The sequence below is a fragment of the Gavialis gangeticus genome, unplaced genomic scaffold (assembly GCF_001723915.1).
Source record: "Gavialis gangeticus isolate Ggan-Ray unplaced genomic scaffold, GavGan_comp1, whole genome shotgun sequence".
In the NCBI taxonomy this organism is placed as follows: domain Eukaryota; kingdom Metazoa; phylum Chordata; order Crocodylia; family Gavialidae; genus Gavialis; species Gavialis gangeticus.
Window position 1 is genome coordinate 2,980,730 of NW_017729030.1, and position 14,604 is coordinate 2,995,333.

General features: G+C 40.2%; 1 long non-coding RNA gene across 1 annotated transcript in view; it reads left to right on the forward strand.

Annotated features, from left to right (window-relative positions):
- Positions 1-1,343: 1,343 nt before the first annotated feature.
- The window catches only part of LOC109300967, a 22,647-nt gene continuing 9,386 nt past the window's right edge, over positions 1,344-14,604 (forward strand). Inside the window, exons 1-3 of the long non-coding RNA XR_002098372.1 lie at positions 1,344-1,357; positions 5,255-5,260; positions 13,743-13,750. This is a non-coding gene — a long non-coding RNA (uncharacterized LOC109300967). The remainder of the gene's footprint in view (positions 1,358-5,254; positions 5,261-13,742; positions 13,751-14,604) is intronic.

Sequence of the window (14,604 nt, forward strand, 5' to 3'; positions counted from 1 at the left end):
ATATGGTTAAGTCCCCATTGGTGGTCTGGCTCTGCTCCATAGGGGGAGGAGAGTCCCTACACCTCCCACAGTGCTTGTGCACCTGCTTTGATCCCTTCAGTTGGAGAGGGGGTACCTTTTGGAGTACCACCTGGGTTACATTGGTTCAGAGTCTCTAGCACTTTCTGTTCATAGTCTTTATTCCTAAACTTGACTATACCACAGTCATTGGGCTTTCCTTCTGCATTTCTGAAAAATTTCACAAATGTAACTCCTCCAATTTCCTTTCTTAACAGTCTTTTTACAGTCTACCAATTCACATTATCTGGGAGGTTACATATAAATGCTGTTTCCCTGCTCTCTGCCTTCCCAATTCCAGCTCCTGCCTACCAAACTTGTGAATCAACATGGGATTCCATTAACTCAGAGGCAGACAATTATTTCAGGAGGAGGGCCACTTACCAGGTTTTGGCAAGCTATTGAGGGCTGCATTGGTAGCCCCACCCATTGACAGGTGCCCCACCTCTTGGTCACCATCCTGTGATTTGAAGTCCTGCCTCCTAACCCCCAACCTTTGCCAGCAGAAGTCCCTCCCCTTACCCCTAGAAATACTCCTTTAAGCAAGGGGTTTTGCCATCTCAGAACCAGAAAAATACCAAATTATATTCTAAAACTGGAACATCTACAACATCAATTAATTTGATTTCGAAAAATATTTTTGTCCTGATTTACATGTGTTTGTGTAGTGTACACAAAGTGATAGCACATTGAACCAGAGATGAGAATGCCCATATGGTCTTTCTCCTGCAAGGAGTTCTGTATACAAGAGATCCTTGGGTATATGACCAAAGAGTGATATTAAATATGCCATAATTTATAGCAGAATCAGTGCTATAGTCAGGTCAACTTGGAGAGTCTAAAATGTTAACATTATCATTTTAAAGGACCAAGTAAAAAAAACTTAGATAAAAGTAAAAAAATCACACATAGAATCAGCTAATTTTTTTTCTCATTGGAATCCATTTGAAAGAGAACTTTCACAAAGGGGCAGTCTTTTAAATTTTAAAAAAAGCAATTTTAAAAAGCGTGCTTACATTAACAGTGAATTTTCAAATACTCTAGATTCTACTCAAAGTAATTTCAACTTCACAGCATGATTTTTATTTTTCTCTTGGTTTATCATGTAATTATATTATAATCCTATGTTACTGGAAATAAACCTTGTTTCCATGAAAGTACAATATAACCTTATAAATCTGGCATGCTCAGGACTGAGCATGTGCCAGAAATGTGAAAATTCTAGATTTTTTAAACTGAAGCAGCGGCCAATCATGAAGCTGGGGTTGGAGAAGTAGTAGTGGCTGGTCCTGGAGCAGCAGTGACACAGGATGGTGGATGGCAGCAGCAGTTACCATGTGCAAGCTTCCCCCTCAGCTGCTTTGGGACTAGCCACCACTACTCCCCAATCTAATGTATTTCTAAAAAGTGCTGGATTTTTGAGAATACCGCATTTTTTATATCTGAATTTATAAGGTTATACTGTATTCTGATGCTCCTAGCATACTTAGAGATCAATACTTCAATGAGCTCTGTGGAGCCAGGGTCGTTTGTTTGTGCCAGATAATAATGAATTGATTTCATATTTACAATTTTCCAAGATAGTCAAAAATATATTGTCCATGATATCTACAATAAATAATGTTCTTGATTAAACCAGAGTGACAGCAGCAAACATCAAAGTAATTTCATAATTTTATTTCTGTGCTGTGTTTTGGGTGGATTTACTTGGGGAAGGTAAAAGCTAAATGGGAAAAAATGAAGATAACAAATGTGAGGATTGGAATAAAGAAACAATCAGCACAGGGCAGAGAAATTCTAGTCAAAACCATAGGGTTGCTGGTTGTAGCCATGTTGGTCTAAGGACATAGGCAGACAAGATTCTTCGGGTAGATGTCAAAACCATAGAAAATTTCCTACTCTAACTACTTCTGCAGCTGCTCCTTTGGGCTGGAGCTTCTGCCTGGTCCCTTTGAATTTTTTCAGGTATGGAGAAAAGAAACCCTTACTTCCAATGTTGTTTATGCATTTAATGTTATATAGTCAATGGAAAATCTATAAAGCAATAGCAGCAAAGAGCAAGCTTCCTCACATAGTGCTTCAGCTACTTAAAACTCCCTCCTAGTGTAGCTGGAATAGATGATGGTCCTATACTGTTTGAAATTCTTTCCAGGGGGAGTTCACTTAAATGCTTACTCATTAAAAGAATGGGAGAGATCTGTAATGCTTCAGGGCAAAGCAGAATGCATCTTCAGGAACACAACAGGTCCTCACTGAAAATATAGGAGAAGTATACCTCCACAGAGTAAACTGCTTTCTTGTGCCTGGTTGCATTAGGTTTGATGAAGTAAAGATGACACAGAGATGTTTTAGCAGCAATATAAAATTTAGCTTTAAATCTTCAGAGGGCATCTAGTCCAAATCTATGCCAGAGGCAGGATCATTCTCATCTATATATAATTCACATACAATCTATTGTCTAGCCTATTAGTAAAACTACACAGTCAATCCTGACACAATCATAAGGCATAACACCCTAAGCTGCCATAGGTGGACAGAAGGACAATGGCAGTTAATGTTCTGCTGCTGTGAGTATTGTTATTATTTCACTCTTCTAAGGTCCTTAAGAAACTCTTCACTTCTTTGCGGGGAGGAGGGGATACATGTTATTTAAATGACCCAGCCACAAAAACTGAGGAGTTAGATGACCCACCCTGCTCTTGCCCAATAAATTAGTGGTTAGCCCAGTGACACTTGGCCTTACTGATCCTAGGTGGATTTTTAATGCACATCTTTCACTTCCTGGGAGAATGCTCTGACTACAGAACTTCAGCTGGTGGTTTATAATTTATACTCATCATATAAAATGCATAAACAGCACTGGAAGAGGGGCCTCTCACTAGGCTACTGGCTCGTTCTCCCTCTTTCTCTGGCCCTTAAATTCCTTTTTGGCTAGTGGCTCAGCTTTAACAGGATAGATAGGGGATGATTTCAGCAATGTCTAGCACACAGATGGGTGGTTGGGTAAGCTAAGCAGGACCTAAAAATCAGATGTCCTACTTCCTGGATCCTCCACCTGGATGCATATAAAAAACTCCCTGTTCACTGCTCATGTGTTCTGGAGGCACATAAAGCTGACTGCTAAGAAATTGGAGAAAAGATCAGAACCTCTACAGTGGAAAAAGATTACTCCCCTAGGGCAAGAAGCATATTTTTTTCTCAGTAAGTGGCTTTGAGGTGTAGGAGCTTGTCTATACCACTGCAATAGTGGCAAGGACGGAGCTGATGCATTCCAAACATAGGTGACTGATAGGGGGTGCACGTGCCCCCCGATGGGGCTGGTGCACCCCTGACGGCTGACACTGATGCTGTTGGTAGGGCTGGTGCCCTCCCCCCGACAGGGCCACTGCTATCAGTGACTTCTGCGGGTGTCACCCCCCCCCAACTCAGGAGGCACTAGTCACTCATGATTCCAAACCTTGAAGTACACTAGAAAGGTTGATGAAGGGCCATCCCTGCAGCCATTTGCAGACACATCAGCAGACTGAGGCTAAGTACAGACATTCAAAAACCCAGAGCCTAAATGAGTTCAATCGTTGCAGGTTAGTCTAACCTGCATAAATAAAACTGAGAAGCAAGTGAATAGACATTCACTTTTGATTCTGGAAATACAGGCACATGTCTGGAGTGGCTCGGGCTAGAAGCTGGAAGGTGCTAGAGTGATTCCTCCCCTTCCTTCAGCAGTGATGGAAGGCTGGAGGGAAGCTAAGCTGGGGGGGGGTGTGCATGGCCAGGTTCTGGCAGGCTGCTGAATATGATTGGGGAGGGGTTAAAAACCCCATCCTGGCCTGTAGGAATCCCAGCTGGGCTGTGCCTGGAGAGGGAAGAGGGAAGCAGCCCTTTCCAGGTTTGTCCCTGAGCAGTGGAGACACAGCTAGTCAGTGTCCTGGGCAGTGCCTTAGGTGAAGGGGAGGAACGAGGGGGATTAAACCCCCATGCTTCCCCTCTCCCACCAGTATGGGACCCCAACCAGGGTCATCCCCGGCTTTCTCTCCCTGCTCACCACTTTCCCCCCACCTATGCTCACACCCCCAGTCAGGTTTCCTACCCCCACCCTCTTGTCAGCCAGCCCTCACTGCTCCAGCGAGAAAGCAGTGGGGTGAGGCCAGCCCTACTCTGCTCAGGCAGACAGCAAAGCCCAGCCAAGGGGTGGAAAGCATGTTGGGATGCTGGAGGACTGTGATATAACTTGAACCAGGAAAGGGTCTGGGACAGAAGTTCCATTAACCAGTTTGACCCAAATCAGTTAAGTCTGATACTACATTCAACTAGGTTTATCTTAAACTCATTTCATCCATTTTCTAACTGGTTTATGTGCACTGAACTTCTGTTCTGCTATAGGTTTAAACCAGTTTCTGATCACTTAAACTGGCTGATGTGTAATTTCTGTCCTTAGCCCAAGGGTTTAAGAGCTGGTGCTGGGGATGAGGTCAGAGTGTACTTTTAAGTCTGAAGCATGTCTGAAAACCAAGGTGGGTGGAGTGTCCTCTCTCTGTCCTTACTGGAAACCACCTTATTCAGGAGTGTAGACTATCCCCAGTGTGCAGAATAGGATCAGGGCTCATCTGCAGTTAGGCATCTTTGTTGAATTTCAGGGGGAAAAATACTGTGGGGAAGTTGTATTTTCTTTTTGTGAAATCATAGTTGGGAAAAAATCACAAAATTAAGGTTTCAAAAATGTATTTTCAGTCAAACAAGCAACAAAAGCAACTCCCTTAAAAATATGGGAAGTAAAATTCATAGATATATTTCAGGTTAGGCAGAGACGTTTTTAAAGACTGGCCTTGATCACCTGAGCTACATGCTATAGTCATTTTAAACTATTATCTCTTCCTAACAAGTGCTTTCTTTCAGTCTAATGATTTTTTATTGAATGGTTAGATTGGTAAAAAAGTTTCTCACCCTCTTCAGCACATCAGCATATTCCAATATAAAAACAAGATAAAACATTTTATTAAAAAGTCTCAGCTGTCTCTGGCTCCAGCTTGGCATGCACAGTTTTATTTTTTTATTTTATTTCTTCCCTACCATCTTTTTCATTGGGAAGGGGCAGGGATTCCTTGGAAAGCCTATTATATTACAGCGGTAAAACTCTGTAGGACCATTTCCCTCTTTTTATCTACTTCAAAAAAGAAGCACCCTGAATAGTATTAGACAGTCTCAGGTATAAGCAAAGGAATCAATTGTAAGGACTGTTAATGGAACATAATTATTTTTGACCTATTGTTATAGAATGCACTCTATTCATTTATGGAAGACAGAGGAACAATTTATAAAATACAGTTTGCTGAAGCTGCCAAATGGTCTGTCTGCAGAAGGAAATGTGTCTTATTTTATAGTGATAGATTAAGATTTGAGAAGAAACATTTTGGATAGGCTGCTTTACATAATTCTAGTATTAGGCCCTTGCATTTACTAATAATACTACATGTTTTAAATCACCCTATCTATGCTTTAGACACCCAGTTAATCGTGGATTGCAAGCCTTATGTTTCAACATTTTTACTGGGTTTTCTTTAAATGTTTGGTTATATTTAGAAGTTATATTAATGTCCATCTTTCCTACCCAACATGCTGATATTTCTCCTGTGTTTCATGCTAGGATATTGATAATGTTTTCTCATTTACTGCCTTTGTGAGATTCATGTGTAGTGAACACAATCCATCCTGAGCTACGAATGCTTGAAAGAGATGTTGTTTTTTCTCTTTTTTAAGTCTACTGAATTTTGTACTCTTTTGATTGGTATTTCCAGCATTCTGACTCTCCCCACATATATGGAGATGTTTTATTTGCTGTATATAAGAGCTGAATGTAGAAACTGGAATATCAAATAACTCAGTTTATGAGGACATATGGTTCTGTTTCCAAACAACAACAACACAAAATCAGCACTATTTAAAGAGGTAAAAAAGTGTTTCGTTCTCTTTTTTTTGCCTGCTGTGTGATGTCATTTCCATTAAAAAGAAGGGTCCAAAAAATAAACAGTAATAGATACCAGAGATTCAGGAAGGTTTAGGAAATAATCTTCCTGGGAATCCTCCTGCAGGATAAATTATGGAAGAATAATATATCCTGAAGGAGAAATCCATAACACAAGCCATATGTCTAGAACGATATTATCTAGCTTAGAGCTATGTTATAACCAAAGCTACAATACACAATTCAGAAACTACCATGCATATGGTTATTGTAATTTATATTCTTGGGAGAGAACTATACACCAGTAACTTAGGGAATATACATGCTGTAATGTATAGCTTCTTTATACGATATTACTGCTTTTAAACATTAAGCAGATTTGAAAGATATTTCAAGCAAGAAACAATTCACATTTACATAACACCTATCATTCACAAGGACCCTTAAATATTTTTATAAACCATCAGTGAAATGGTATGTTTATTCATAAGTTAAAGGGTGTTTTGCTATTAACTACAATGGGTCTAAGATTTTTATAAAAATCACTTGCCTATCATTGAAATATAGGTACTTCTGCCTGAAATGCAGCCATTATCCTGTGTCAGGATAAAAAGTGAGAGAGAGAGAGAGAGAGAAGGCAAATTTTAGATAGGACCACCTATGGAGGAATTAGCTCAAGACATTAGCATTAAAAGGATTATTTTTATAACAGATGATTTTTCAAACTTTAAATTGGTATTAGCAGTCACAGTATGAAAGATACTCCTACCAGATGGACTCCTGTAACCATTTTGGAACTCTAGATATGGGTAAATCAGGAAAAAAAATAATAATCACCACTATCAAAACTACTTCCTGAAGCACATATGTTTGACTTGGCAAATATTAGTTCCAGTCACTGAAGACATTTTACTTATTACTATGTACAAATAAGAGTGTTTATGAACATGAAGCAATGTCCTGTAATTCTTTCTAATTCCATGGGAAAAAATACATTAGCAGGATGCTTTAGGCCATGTTACACAGTCATTTTTGGCAACTCCTGGAGCTCTTAACACAAAGGTGAGCAAAGTCTGGCCCATGGGCTGGATTGGGTCCACAGCAGACTCCATTCTGCCCCACACCTATCATGGGGGGCAAGGCCCATGTGTGCAGGGTGCATGGTGGGAGGCTGGGGTGGGGCTGCATGGGTGAGGAGGGCCACAGACACCCTGGGATCTTGGGGCAGTGATGGTGCAGGGCCGGGGCAGAGCTGCGATCCACTGCCTGCAAGCCCCTATGATAAGTTCCACAGACAAGGGTGGGCAAGAAGCAGATCACAGGTCTGCCACAGCCCAGCTCTGTCACTGACCCAAGATCTTGGACCCAGAGTATCTCCCTGCGTAGCTGTGTGCCCTGCCTGCAGGGCTCCTGGCCAGTGTGTGTCTGCGTTCATAGGGTGCATCCACACCCCGCCCCGCACCATACACATGCATCCACACCCCCCTCATACCGCCATACACCCCCCCACACACCTCAGCCACCCTTCCCACACACAACCCCCCACCAACCCCATACCTACCCACAACGCACACACACACCCACATACAGAGATGCCCCAAGTAGTGTGCTGGGCCTGAGGCAAATCAGCCTGTGCGGGGCCCTGCCCCTGCATGCCCTGGATGCAAGGAAGCCAGAAGCAGCTTTGGTGGCTGGGAGGGGGGGTGGGGGTGGTGAGCGACTGAATGTGAAGCTGATGGCAGTGGTGGTGCTAAGTCGCTGCAGCTGCTCCACCTGGCTCCACGGGACCCTGCAAAATGCAGGGCCCAGGGCAATTGCCCCAATTCATGCCCCCTAAGGATGGCCCTGCCCACATGCTCCCTCACCCCACATACCCACACACCCACAGCCCCCCCAAAAACATATACCTACCCCACCACAATATACAAGTGTTAGACTTCATTTAAAGCTATTGTGCAATCACCTCTATGTATACTACACAAACACATGAAACCAGGGCAAAAATATTTTTTGAAATCAAATTAATGAATGTTTTAGATGTTCAATTTTTAGAATACAATTTACTATTTTTCTGGTTCAGAGATGGCAAAACCCCTTGCTGAAAGAAGTACTTCTGGGGACAAGGAGAGGGACTTCTGGTGGCAAAGGTCAGGAGTTAGGGGGTGGGACATCTGGTACCAAGATGGCAACCAGGGGGCGGGGCACCTGTTAAGGGGCAGGGCTACCCATGCAACCCTCAACAACTTGCCAAAACTTGGTAAGCGGCCCTCCTCCGGAAATAATTGCCCGCTTCTGCCATATTGCCAGCCCATCCTCCATTCATTGATAAGTATTTGTGAATATGCATATACACTTACACATAGGTACAAATGAATGCATTTTAGCTGGTCAAAAATGAATGCTTTATGTTAAAGAAATTAACTTATCCATTAATGTTTTTAATGCAGTTCTCAGTTCATTGTTCCTAATTAACTTATTTAAATAGATTTTCTGAGATAAAAAAATAACTTAGCCGCACATGTGTTATAGGTGGTAAAAAGTTGATTAGCCACACATATCTTCATCATATGATTAATGTAATATTCCTTTGTTCTCCATGTTTTCTATGCTTTTATACCACAAAATATATGTTTTCCTAAGTGAAGCACATGAAGATTATTTGCACCCTCACACATAAAGAGTTATGGCTATCCTAGAAATCCAAATGGCAAAATAATTCACTCTTTTTAGAATTAAAAAAGAAAATAGAAGTTAAATTATTACATGGGTCAGGATTTTGCAATAATAAACTGAAAAATATAGGTAATATGTTGGAATCAATGAACTAAATATCACAGGACACTTCTTCATGTTTCTTAGGAGGTTTATTGTAAGAAATCCTTCTTTTATTCATATTCTCGTTGCAGCTCCTGGCATACTTCTGAGCTGAACTTTCATTTGTGAATCTTAGGGTAGGAATACATGTTACAGTTAGCTATTGTTAAGGGTGCTTTAAACCTGAACACTCACAGTTTAAGCTCATTAACAAGTGCTAAGTGCCTCTAGGTGTCTCAAAATTATGTGACCTGTGGTAGGCAGCTCATTTTAGTTCTTCTAAACATTCCACAGAGATAAAACAACCAATTTGTGGTCTTCTAGCATCCCAGGAGGCACCAGTCCCAGGGAGATTAGCTGTCCTCCTGGACACATGTCCTCCCAGTGACGGTGCACATCAGAGCACCGGCTGGTGAGTGAGGAAAGATGGGAGAGGAAGAAAGGCAGGGCGGGGGGAAGGGGGGTTGAATTCCAGCAGAGGTAAAATGGAACAGAGAACAGGGAGCATCTGGGTTGCAAGAGAGCACACGCACACATACTAGGCATGCTCATGTGCACATGCACACACACATCCCTCCAGCATGCATCCCACCTGCACAGCTCCAGATTACATGCTCCCACTGCTTCACCACACACCCTACAGTCAACCCCCACACACTCATTCATCCCATCCCAAGACTTGCCTTTAGTTGTCATTGCCACCAAGTAGCACACCTGGTAATGGAGGCAGCGGTGGCAGTGGGGGGCATGCTTTCATGGGACCATTAGAGCCCAGAAGTAAACAGGGAGCAACCATTGTTGCTGCAGGAGTGATGGTGGCAGCCAAAGGCAATCTGGGAATGCAGTGTGTATGTGTGTGTGCTGGGGTTGGGAGTGGAGGGGGCTGTGCGTATGCGTATACATGCTGGGGCTGGGGGCAGGGAGAGGTATTGCTGCTAGAGAATCAGGGAGCAGGACAGACAAGAAGCAGACTTGTCAGCTCCTCACTATGCCCCTGCTTGCAAGTCCTCTAGCAGCAGATCAGACCTATGCACTTTACAGATGGTTTTAACACCAAATGTAGAACTGCTCACAGCACTTTCTAATTTTACCTAACAATCCTTAAAGTTAACTTGTGCTGTTTGTGATGTTTAAGGACATCCCTACTGCATAGAAAGACTCCTTCTACCTTAAAAATCCTAAAAGGATAAAACCTAGAAGAATTTTGGCTGGCCATTTGTCTCAAATTAGGAACCCCTTTAATACTTTCTTATGCAGCTAAATTTACTAAATGTAGATCTAGAGACAGGTTTAGCTGTGTCTGTATGCAGAAGACAATTATTAAGTTCTCCAAAAAGGCCTAGTCTTTCACTGGAATTCAAAGTCATTCCTATTGTTGACTATTTGGCAAATTTCAGGTTTCTACTCCAAGTAATTTTCATTGTACAAGTGTGGAAATACATGTTCGAATTCATATTTACAATATGAAATTATTTTTCATGCAGTTTTTACTGAAAAGCAGTTGAACTATTCGTACTCAAACTTTCTTGAGCTAGAATGAACCTCTTCACTTTTAGATAAAGATGAGACCTACAAATTCCCAGCCTCAAAGATAGAAGTTATTATTGATTGAAGACATGGGTCCAGGAAGGAAGCTCATGGGCAACATTAACAAAACAGCTCTGGCTATAATTATAGCATATCCACTGATTATATTCAAAGTTCTATTGGATAAATTATAACATGTACTGTAGAGTTTGTCTGATGGCAGGTGTGTACTCTACCTAACATCATACTCCACTTGATTCATATTAAATGGAGGGAGATCTATTTGTTGTAAAGAAGAATCATCTACATAGTTATGCAATATTTCAGTTTAATCTTCAATGGTACTGATTATTGTAGGATAAATTTCTGACTCAAATGAAATATTTTACTCAAGGTCAGAGAGAGAGAAAGTTTTTCCTGTAGTCTGACACTTCTCCTAATGACTTTTTTTTTTTATAGAGGTCACTTGAAAAGGTTTTGTCCTTGAAAAGTTCACTAAGCCAATATTTTTTTTCTTATTTAAAAAATTGATTGTGCTTTCTAGCATTTTAGCTACTAGTGCTTTTTTATTCCACATTAAAGGACTTTTATGGAAATTATAATCCATCTAGCATAGTATTACATACAAATAGTATATAATCTATTATCTTCTGCCAAAGACTATTTTGATTATGTTAAATTATTATGTTAGTCTTTTAAGCATTTAGCAACTTAGCATCTTCTTGAAGATAATATGCTATACCATAGATGGTAAATAAAAACTATCTTTTAAAAATAGTACATGGAAAAGGTGGCAAAGAAGGTGAATCTGTTACATTATCTCCAGAATACCAGGGAAATCTAAAAGCTTTCTATATTTATGTTGCTTCATAAAACATCAGAAAATGGCAGAAAATCACATAGCCCCACTGGAGGTTCAGAATAATAGGTGTCTGAACAAGAAAAGAAGAGTAGAAGAAATAATTTAGAAAGGCACAGGACTCCAGATAACGATCATGGGATGGGGAATGTTGGAGAACTGTGAACCCCTGTTTCAGGTTTTAGAATAATTGAAAGCAGTGATTGTTGTCTCTCTACTAAAGGCACATCTGCAGATAGCCTGTTGAGGGACAAAAAACAGCAGAAAGTTATTAGTTCCTCACTTAGCTGCCATATAGCAGAGCAACTGGTTCTTTGGTGGCTTACCAATCAGAATGGCATTGCTGGAAGGTATTCCAGTATAACAAGATAGTCGCTGCATGAGGAAACATAATCAGAAAATTATTTAACTCAGTGAACCAAAATCACACCTGGTCTTTTCATACCAACCTGATAAGATACTAGCCAAATACAAACAGACTCAAAGATAATGTAAAAAATGCATTCTATCCAGTCACTTTTTGGATTATTAATCCTTAAGTAAAACCAAATGTAAGGAAACAGTAGGCACCCATAGCACATGACTTGTCCCCTATTAGGGATGAGATTCTAACTGATATCTGAAAGGTAATTAAGTACGTGCCTCATACCATAATAGCATATTAGTTAATCTCTTCTTTCTAGCAGATGATGATGGTAACAAATCTATCCAGCCTTATTTATGACTGTACACAGAAGAAAAAAATACAAAATCCTGCTTAGATAATGGCACATGAAAGTATTTTGGCTATGTACAGAGAGTCAAAAAAATTGAGGCTGAATCAGTTCAATCTCTGCAGGTTAGTTTAAGCAAGTGAAGATACATTCACTTTTGATCCTGAAAATGCAGAGGCATGCCTGCAGTGGTCCAGGCCAGAAGCTGTATTGTGCTAAAGCATGCCTCCCTGCTCAGCTGGAGCAGACAGCTTGGGCCAATGCTAGCCCACCTACCTTGTGGAAGAGGTGCAAAGTATCCTGGGATGCTGGGGGACTGAGTTAATTTTGAATCTGGAAGGGACGTGGAACAGAACTTCAATAAACCAATTTAACTTAAATCAGTTAAATCGGATGCTACCTCCATCTAGGTTTATCTTAAACCAATTTCAGCCATCTTGAAAGTGGTTATTGTGCACTGAACTTCTGTTGTGTTACAGATTAGAACCATGTAATTCCTGCCCCAAGACTTTGTGTCCATTTTTATTAAGTCTGATTCAAGAATGCATTAAGCTCTCAAAGTATTGGAATAGTCCTGTTATCACCTAAAGTACAAGGTGCACAAAGAGCTACATCTAAATTTCAGTTCTTTGCAATGTTTGGATTTAAGGATGCACTTAAATTAAACCTAGTTTTAAATGCACTTCACATTTGGGAGTTTTGTGATGTGTTGCATGCTTCCCACAAGATCGTGGTGTATGAACCTATGTGCTAGACAATTATTCAAGTATTGTAAAACATATATAGTGTATAACAATGTAAAAATCATCTAGACCCAAGTCTTTCCATTAGAACACTAGCATGATAAAAGAAAAAAAATGTGATAAAACAACACAGAGAATTTTTGTGTGTTACAAATCATATATGTATATAAAAAACATATATATTAAACAGATTTGCCATCTATGGTATGGTAAAAAACAACCATCACAGGACAGTTTTGTTTTGTTTTGTATTTAAAAAATAAAACCCAAAAATTGTCCTATGTGATTATTTTTTCCACGTGCAAATAAGGGAAGGTTGATGGTGGTGTCTTTATGCAGAGACAGAGTACTGGTAATTTGATTAACTTAGAAGTCAACATCGATGGTTGCAAAATGCTTTGGTTTGCTTTCTCATAACATTGACTCTGAACCTATTGCCTTTTAATAGTGCTTTTAAAAATAATATCCAGTGATCCTGATAGTAGGTTTTCTGTCCTTACAGTACCGATGTGCACTTTTAGTCTTATTTTTTCTTTTATGGTATAGCATAATCTTTGTACGAATAGGAGTGATTGCAGAGAATATCACAGCTGAATCTTTCTTCTCTTGCTGAGTAATTTGTTGGCACTGAATACAAGAAGCACTTGACAAAACGAATAATACATTCAAAATATAGAAGCAACAAATATTATTCTTAGTGCTGGATCTAACTAAGCTAGTATTTCTTGTTTCAAAGCATTATTGACCTACAGAGAAAGAATAGTTGGAATAGAAATTAGTAACTAATAATAATATTATGCCCTGAGATGACAAATATTAATGAGCTAGTAATCTCCATTACAATTTAACTCACTCCTAACTCAAATCATTGTGATAAATCATACAAAAATGCGGAAAAACTCTCCACTAGTTCATGACTTCTTAATAAATGTATGCAAAAGTTCTTAATCATTCTACTATAACCCAAATTGTTCTGTACACTGTATATGCCTTGTATGGAGAATGTTTTAATTTATTAAATTTCCAAGGTGCTTATGGAAATCAGATATTTACATCATGCTATTTTTCAGGCAGATTTGTAATCTAAATAAATATGGATATGAATATCAAAATGCTTCTTGGGATAACTTATACAAGCACTGTTATTTATTGGGATACAAATTTGAATTTCTCAATATCTTCTATAGGCTATATTAAGTCCAGGCCAAGTAGGCACTTAAAGTTAAAAACATGCTTGATTAGAGACTTGTAAAGTTGTTTGCATGGAACTTTCTTTTTTTCTGTATATGCTCTTCATTTTTAAAAACCCTCCAATTCCACAATTTCCTTATGGTACATTAGGGAACCCTGGGACAGCACAACTAGACATCTGAAATGTTTTAGTTCTATTCTTATAGTTACAAAGAACCAAAAGCACAAAAGCACTTCAATAGCAGTCCTTATATTGTAATTTACAATATGCATTGGAAGGGAGAAGAGCCAGACCAGGAATTCTCAGGCCAGCTCCTGGAGGCAGTTAAATCAAAGGATGTGGTCATCATGGGTGACCTAAACTATCCAGACATTTGCTGGGAAAAGCAGTCAGCCAGATCTGACCGCTCACGTAGGTTCCCAGCCATGTTACAGGACCTCCATCTAACCCAGGAGGTGCACAGCCCCACCAGGGGAAATGCCTTGTTAGACCTGGTCCTGGCCACAACCGATGACCTAGTGAGGGGACTGCAGGTGCTCGATCACCTGGGCGATAGCGATTATCACCTATTGGAATTCACCATCCAGCACAGGGTGGCAAAGGCCTGCAGCAAGACAGCAGCCCTGGACTTCAGGAGGGCGGATTTCTTTGAGCTAAGGAGACTAGTCAGGAAGGCACTGAAGTCCCGGAGGGGACAGGAGGGGAGTTGGGAGTCCAAGAAGAGTGGTCGTTCCTGAAGG